At 30.4% G+C, this 8,183-nt stretch overlaps 1 long non-coding RNA gene across 2 annotated transcripts; it reads right to left on the bottom strand.

Moving 5' to 3' along the window:
- Window positions 1–2,873: 2,873 nt before the first annotated feature.
- LOC107910747 (uncharacterized) lies at window positions 2,874–5,820 on the bottom strand. Of its 2 annotated transcripts, XR_005910308.1 has the most exons (3): window positions 5,351–5,810; window positions 3,561–4,743; window positions 2,874–3,117 (listed from the first exon to the last, which is right to left on the bottom strand). It is a non-coding gene; the product is annotated as an uncharacterized lncRNA (long non-coding RNA). The 2 variants fall into 2 exon arrangements; XR_001687781.2 differs by lacking the exon at window positions 2,874–3,117 and having other exon boundaries at window positions 3,920–4,743; window positions 5,351–5,820.
- Between the last annotated feature and the right edge of the window lie 2,363 nt (window positions 5,821–8,183).

The raw sequence follows: 8,183 nt of genomic DNA, 5'->3' as shown, positions 1-8,183 counted from the left end.
ATTGTATTAGCATTGTATTTATTTTGGAAAACAGGTTTTTCTTCTATGTTAAGATCAGGTGCAGTGATTTTTGGATAATATAATCTTTTTGGTTCTTTCCAAGCCATCTTGTTAATTTGTTGTTCATCTGACTGATCCGAGTCAGATTGGGAAGATTGGTGTAATGTATTTACTGAATATTGGGTTTGTATTGGGGTATCAGGGGAAGTTAATTCAAACTTGTAGCTTTCCAAAACATTAAGTCTATTTTGGATTTCTGTTAGGAATTCATTTTGGGATTTTTGGAAAGTTTTTGGAATCTCATAAGGTGTGAATATTGGTTCTTTGGAACTTTTTTCGATTATCTCTTTTACTGGTTCTTTCCTGATTGGTTGACTCTCTACCAGATTCTCAATATAATCTAATTGTTTTCCTATTGTATGAAGATTAATATTTGTATAATTGTTTTGTTCTACTATCATTTTAATATCTTTTGTTGAGAATTGTTCTCCTGCATCAGGAGCTCTCATTCTTAAAGGGTTTGTTTTTATTCCAGTATTCTTGTGAAGATATTGAACTTCCATTAAAGGGGGATATCGAGATTCAACTTCCCCTTTATTAGTCCGCCATCTATTATTATGTCTTATTATATTAACAGATTCTAAATAATATTCTTCAAACCATTCAAAGAATTTTATATGGACTTTATGGGTATTCATAAATCCATAATATTCTTGAAGAATGCTTTCTTTTTTATCATTATAATTTTTAAAGTAATCTTCCCTTTTTTGCTTATTTTTGTTGGAATAGAAGTGCTTTCTACACCATTCTTTATTTATTTCAAACGTTTTTTTCTAAAACAAATGTTTCTGAATTTTCTCCTTGTCTTGCATTATTAGTCATTGATGAATATGTTGGTGACATGTTAGGTGAATTTTGGGGACTCTCTTCCTGTTTGGCATAGATAGGTTGAGCTATATTTGAGGAATTATCTATTCCTTGTAAATTCTTCCTAAATGTTGTTGGGATAGAAGAGACAGAGGCTCTGGCTATCCTAAAATCTACTATTTGTGTTTCTGAATTTGACTCTTCTTCTATATTTAACCTCCTAAAGGTTGTGCTGGTACTTCCTATTTCGAAGGAGTATCTTGGAGGCATTCTTTGTGGCCTATTGAATTTTAATTCGACTGTGCCATCTTGGTGCTGAGAAATTTCACTTAATGAAGTGTTTCTTATGGGGGTTGGTGCCACGGGATCTGTAGCACCTTCAAGTTTCCACTTATCAGGAAGATTTATCTCATGCCATTGTATTGTTCTTAGGATTGTGGTATGAGATCTTGTAGTGTCTGTCTCTATTAAGAGGGTTTCTTCTTTTGGGCTTTGGAGTAAAGCCTTAATATTAACAACAGAATACATAGATTTGAAATGGAGTTTATACACTAAAGTTAATACTTCCGTACCAGGAAACATTTTGTAGTTATGGGTATGTGTTTGGAGGGTCAAAAATTGTAAAATATTTTTATCAGTTAAAGAAACCATAAAATTTGGATAACAATTAAAATGTATTGGGCCTGCACATAGGCTTGTTTTTATAGTTCCTAATAATGAGTCATTAAACATGATGTGTCTTTGGTATCTTAAGACTACTAATATTGAGGTATTTTTAGTGGCTTCAACACTAAGAGATTTGACTCCAACCTGGACTAATCCAAAATGGATATATTTGTATCTTTGTTTTTTGAGTTTATTAATGAAGACTTTATCTAATAATTGGATTGTTTTGTATTCTTTTTGAATAGGTAAACTCCTTTCTTTTGTTTTTATAACGTAACTGCAAAAAGCATTTAAATTTTCAAAAGTTGTTTTTCTGTAAACTTGGTTTGTTGGAACTCTTGGAAGAGTCCAATTAACAAATCTTTGGGGAATATTTTCATAATGTTCTTCTTGTTCATTAACAGTGTTGTTTGAGGTTTGGTCAGATTCTTGGGATTGATTAAAAACAAAGCTTGCAAAAGAATTGGGTTTTCTAAGGAAAGGAAACATTCTTTGTTTTCTTATTTCCTACAGAGGGTTCTACTATCTAGATTTCTGAATTAATTAAGTTGCCTACAGGGATACTATGTCCGTAACATGCCTAACCCATGGCTAACTGGACATTGTATCAATTCTCAGCAAAATAATAATACATTAATGAATATAGTTAAACCAGAACTCAGAAATATTGAAAACAAATTAATTTTTTTCTTAAACTTAGAAATATCTACTCCTCCTTAGCTCTGATACCAGTTAGTCCCGAAGATCTGAGGATCGGATTGGTAGTGAGATATTTGTAATTTGAAAACTTAAGTTTGAAAACTTAATTTGAAAATTTGGAAACTTAAAATTAAATTTTGAAGAAGCTTTTTGGAAAATTTGGAAAAACAATTCAAATGACTAAATCGAGTTCTGTCTTTCATTCTTAAACTGATAGCCTTTTATAGAAAGCTATTCTCTCTTTACATTATCTGAATCGGGAAATTATTACATTTGAAACTTTGATCTTAACAGATATTTTAATACAAAAAGCAGTTAACAGATATCCAAGTGACCAGTTATTTGGCATTTTCAATATCATTTATAGAAATAATACTCAATATTTAATGCAATCTAAATGGAAGACAGTCTAATTTCCTTTAATCAAAGAACAAAGGAAGTAGGCCACATACACCTACAAGGGTTTTGGAAAGCTTAATCCATCCTTTTCTCTTTAGAAGAGGTCACCCTGTCATCGGGATTCAGACTCATTTTAAAATTAAAAGGTTTCTTGAGACAGCTATACAGTTTGATGCACTTCCCAGTGCATGTTTTTAACTATAATACCAAGATGATTTTTCAGTATTAAAAACTCCTTTTCTTTCCATTCTCAAAGCCTTGGAGGAAGATGTCATATAAAATATTGGAAGAAACAGTACAAAAAATATGGCATGATAGCAAGTAAAAATAAATTAGAACCGTTAAGCAATCTAAGAGAAGACTGGAATAACAATTCATGAAAGGGAAAAGAGAGATGCATACGATGCTACTCATTCCAGCATGTGATTCATAAATTCTAAGTGATTTTGGTCTTTTTGTATGGGGGTTTTTGAATACGTACTTTTCCTGTCACAATATAAATTCCGTTATTCACACAAGAGAGTAACAAAAATTTGAGATTAGATATATATAATTGCTTGAATCTGGCAGTGATTAAACATGCACATGCAATAACATAAATTAAAAACTGATTTCACATACGAAAGTGAACCAACCAAAATCGGTTAGTTATAAAAATTTTAAAGGGAGTTGATTCTTAACACCAACACTACGTTCATAAAAAACAACCTCCTTGCATAATTATTCAAAGAAGTATAAGAAATTATTTCTCTTTAAACTCGTTTTGTCATGCATGTTGGTGCATCTTCACACTCATGCATTCATTTTAAAAGTATTACAAACATTAGTTAGTACTCCTGATTTTACCCAGGCTCCAATTATTTCAGCAGCTCATAGTTTGAAAAGAATTAAGTCATTTAATATTTCCAAGCAAACCACACTAAATATACCTCTTCTGGTGGATCATAGTATATTCCATTGTATGGGATTTCACTAGGTGCTTGAATAGAGAACTTGATCCAAGCAGGAATAGAATCCTTAACCCCAGATTTAGTTTCCATGCAATTCTACAATCATATGGTCAAAAAGTTAAAATGCACAAATGGAAAACGAACTTTAATAAATGGTAATTGACATTATCATGACAGCTAACCAGAACAGGGTCAAAAAATCTCTTCTGTTCTTTTTTCTTTATGTTTTTTAAGGCTGGAGTTGGTTGGATCTCAGCTACCTTAAATAATTTTCTTTGACTTCGAGCACCCGTTAAATAATTTTCTTTTACAAAGCTTTACCAAAGGCCATGGAGTAGGGAGAAAGTAAGAGTTATCCAAAACTGCTGTAAGGGAGAGTTTAAGTATGCAACTCAAGAGAAACTCAGTGAAGAGTTGATGCCTACTTATAAAAGTTTAACAGCTTAGGATCAACTATGATTTTGTTACATTTGTTACGATTTTCCTTTCTTCACCAAATATTTTACTGATTTCATAATCTCTTAAAATTTGACTTACATGTATAATTTTTTATACAAACTCACATGGATAACTAATCTTTAAATTATATAACATTTTCCAATTCTTCACTTACAGAAAGAGAGCAATAGTTTGGCCAGAAAGAAATTCTAAAAATATAGCTCTGTCTATTACAATTGTAGAAAACAATTGACGCATAAGAATATTAAAACCACCATTATAATAGTAGAAAGAGAACTAAAGCAAGAAGCAAGAAGCCCAAACTCTAAAATAAGGATTAATTCTTTATTTAGCAGCAAATATACAAGACATCATTATCTATCTATAAAAAGATTCCAGGTCTAACATTTTCTTTTACCACCTATTCTTATGCCTTCAAGGGTGCATAAAACCTATCCAAGGAATCTCAAATGCACAAAATCAGAGTGTCTATGTTGCAAACATAGCAATTGCCTCAAGTTAAGATTTGCCCAAATGATTTTTCAGGACTCTCGAACAACCTACTAGAAAATAAGACAGAATCGTAACAATGAAAAAAGGCAATAAATTAAGATCTTTACATTCATTTCACGATATTTCCCATCTGTCCAAGTAGATATCATTATTATCCTTTGCTTCATAAGCGTCCCCGTGTTCATCAAGCTTCTCATCTCCTCATGAAGAACTAGAAAGTTTGGATGAAAATGATGCTTATAGAAAAGAGATCGAAGTTTAATTCCAGCAACCATTGACACCCATAGGCATGATATGTAAAATCATAGGCTAATATTTAAACTGCTAAAATGACATAAATATTAGGGTACAAGGGAATGCCATCAAAGAATGGGAATTGCAGGTTGGAATAAGACTAATAGTATGTGTCGAATATGATTAAGATATTGTCCAAAAAAAGGAGCAAAAAATCTTTACTCTAGAAAATAGCAATGTCAATTTCTACATATATTCAAAGAATGGGTAAAAATAAAAAGGAACAAAATTCCACATCTTTTACAGATCAAATAAGCAAAACAAAAATCTGCAGTTCATGCTTTGAAGAAAAAAACTATCTTAACCATGTTTAAAGGAAATAAGTATCATAGTGCATGGCTATTCAATTTATTTTAGAGCTCCAAATCACCTTTGCCCCTAAGAAATTTCTCATGATTCCAATAAAAAAAATACCCTAAAGAGAAAGACGAAAAATATTCATATAACAGATCATCTAAAAAAATCAAACTGAGGCAAACTACTACAAAAACAATAATTATTATGAAGGAACAAAAGGGGAAAACCTGGAAGTAAGGAGGGAAGGAAAGTTGTGAAAAGGGTTAAAAGCGAAGAGATTTCCCACATCAAGTTGAAAAGGGTTCTGGTTCTCCGTCTCCATCTTCAACTGGCGTTGGTATGTAGTGTTTGCTACTAAGCAAGGCTATTAGTTCAGCTTTTTAAAACCTAATACAGAAACACTCACAAAAATTCCAAGAATGAAAATCCTAGCAATCATGGAGCGAGAGAGAGAATTTCATACAAAATCAGTTAAAAAGATGTCTGAAATAGCACAAGTAACATAAATCCTACAATGGAAATTGACAAACAGAACGGAATCAAAAACATTAACAGAAATCCATATTGAATCCCTACTAATCTGCAATAAAACATTAATGAATCAAACAAATAAATCTAAAAAACCTAAAGGGTGTTTTGAGTATACCGATTTTAGGGGGAAAAATTAGGGGTTTTAGGGGGGAAATTTTGGGATAAAATGGCGCCATGTTTTTTAAAGTAAAATGATTTTTGTGGCATTTTTATTTAAAACGTCGCTATTGCTACCTTTTGCGACATTTTTCATAAAAGCGCCGAAAAAATCATTTCATTTTAAACAAAACGACATCGTTTTGCTCTGTTAAAAATTTTTTATTTTGTCTACTAAAAATTATTAGTTAAGTGATTTTATAAAACATTTATTATTACTATTTTTTATAAATTGAATTTTTATAATAAAAAAAATCAAGTACTCTAAATGTAAACAAAATAAATACCTTATATTTTAATAAGAAATCAAATTATTAAATGGCTGTAATTAGTTATTAAGTTAGAATTATTCAATGTAAGCAATCAATCTCTCACATATCAAATTTCTATTAAAAATTGAGACGTTAATCATGATTTTATATTATTATTTTCCAATCTAATCTCCATTTTATTGGAGATATTTCTTCCTAACTAAAATATAACTATTTTGCTAGATGTTCGATGTGGAATGATTTTAGTTTTTGTATTTCATTTTTATTTGTTAGAATTTGGTCCTATCCAAAACAGATAGTTACCTATCCATATCAATTTGTTACTTTTTATTTATTTATTTATCAATATATATTTTTTAAAATCTAATATTTAAATATATCTAACGGTTTAGATTAAATATATTTAAATATAAAAACATTAATTGATTGTATAAAATTTCATCATTTAACAATTAAATCTCAAGTAAACGTTAACCTTAAACCCTAAATTAACCATTTAATACATAAAAAGTCTATCTATTATATATCTCTTAAATAATTTAAACTATACTCATAATTTCAATATATTTAATTTATTATTATCTCTTTTTTAATTATATAAGAACATATTTAAAATATAAATTAAAAAATTAATCTAAACCCAAAACCCTAACCCGAGCCCTGAATTCCTAAACCTTAAATCCCTAACTCTTAACCCCTAACGTCTAACCCCTAAACCTTAAATCTCAACCCTTAAACCATAATCTCTAATCCATAATCTCTAAATCCATACTCCCTAAACCTTAAAATATGAACTCCTAAACCGCTCTTAAATCTTAAATTAATCATATACCCTAAACTAAAACCCTAAACAAATTTATTATTATCTCCTTTACAATTATATAAGAACATATTTAAAATATAAATTAAAAAATAATTAATCTAAACCTAAAACCCTAACCCGGCCCCTAAATCCCTAACTCTTAACCCTTAATGTCTAACCCCTAAACCCCTAACCCTTAACCCCTAAACCTTAAATCCCAACCCTTAAACCATAATCCCTAATCCATAATCCCTAAATTCATACTCCCTAAACCTTAAAATAGTAACTCCTAAACTGGCCTTAAATCTTAAATAAATCATATACCTTAAACCAAAAATCCTAAACTATAGTGATAATTAATTCAATATTTTAAAATTAATACTATCTCTTTTACGATTATATAAGAAATTTTTTAATATATAAATTAAAAAAATCAGTAATCATGTACCCCAAAAACTTTAAGATTATTTTAAATAATAGTATTTTAATTTTTCCATGTGTTTTATTTCAAATTATTTCTACGTGTCATTATTTTTTTCTGAAGATTTTAAATATTCAATTAGAAATTAATTAAATTTTATTTAATTAATATAAATAAACCAATTAAGATAAAAAAAATTTTAGCGGTGCTTTTTAAAAAACAACGCTAAAACACCGAGCATTAGTGGCGCTTTTTCAAAAATGCCGCGAAAACCCCGAGCATTAGCGGTACATTTTCAAAAACACCGCTAAAGCCCCGAGCATTAGCAGCGCTTTCTTGAAAACGCCGCTAAAGCCCCTAAAGGTAAGAAAACGACGCCGTTGGGCTTTAGTTTTTTGCGACGTTTTTCTGAAAAACGCTTCGAATGCTCATTTTTAGCAGCGTTTTTCAAAAAACATCGCTAATGCTTACTCTTTAGTGGCAATTTCCATAAAGCGCCGCTAATGCTCAATTTTTATCGGCGTTTTTTGTCCAAGTGCCGCTAAAAGTACTGCTAAAAGCCAGTTTTTGTGTAGTGTGAGTTGAGAGCTAAACCGATGTTTCTTGAATAAATCTGTAAAGCTCAGAAAGATGACAGTGAGTTGCAAGCTAGAAGAGCTCAGCGCGAGTCAGGTGTAGAGTCTGATTTTCAGATCGGTTCTAAAGGTTGTTTGATGTTCAGAAATCGAATATGTGTACCGAAGAATGATGAACTTAATCGAAAAATCTTACAAGAAGCACATAACAGTTCTTTGACTATTCACCCAAGTAGTACAAAGATGTATAATGATTTGAAGAAAACGTACTGGCGGGCAGGAATGAAAAGAGATATTTCATAA

This window comes from Gossypium hirsutum, chromosome D02 (assembly GCF_007990345.1).
Source record: "Gossypium hirsutum isolate 1008001.06 chromosome D02, Gossypium_hirsutum_v2.1, whole genome shotgun sequence".
NCBI classification, from domain to species: domain Eukaryota; kingdom Viridiplantae; phylum Streptophyta; class Magnoliopsida; order Malvales; family Malvaceae; genus Gossypium; species Gossypium hirsutum.
The sequence above is the reverse complement of the archived record's forward strand: the minus strand, read 5'-3'. Positions and strand labels throughout refer to the sequence as shown.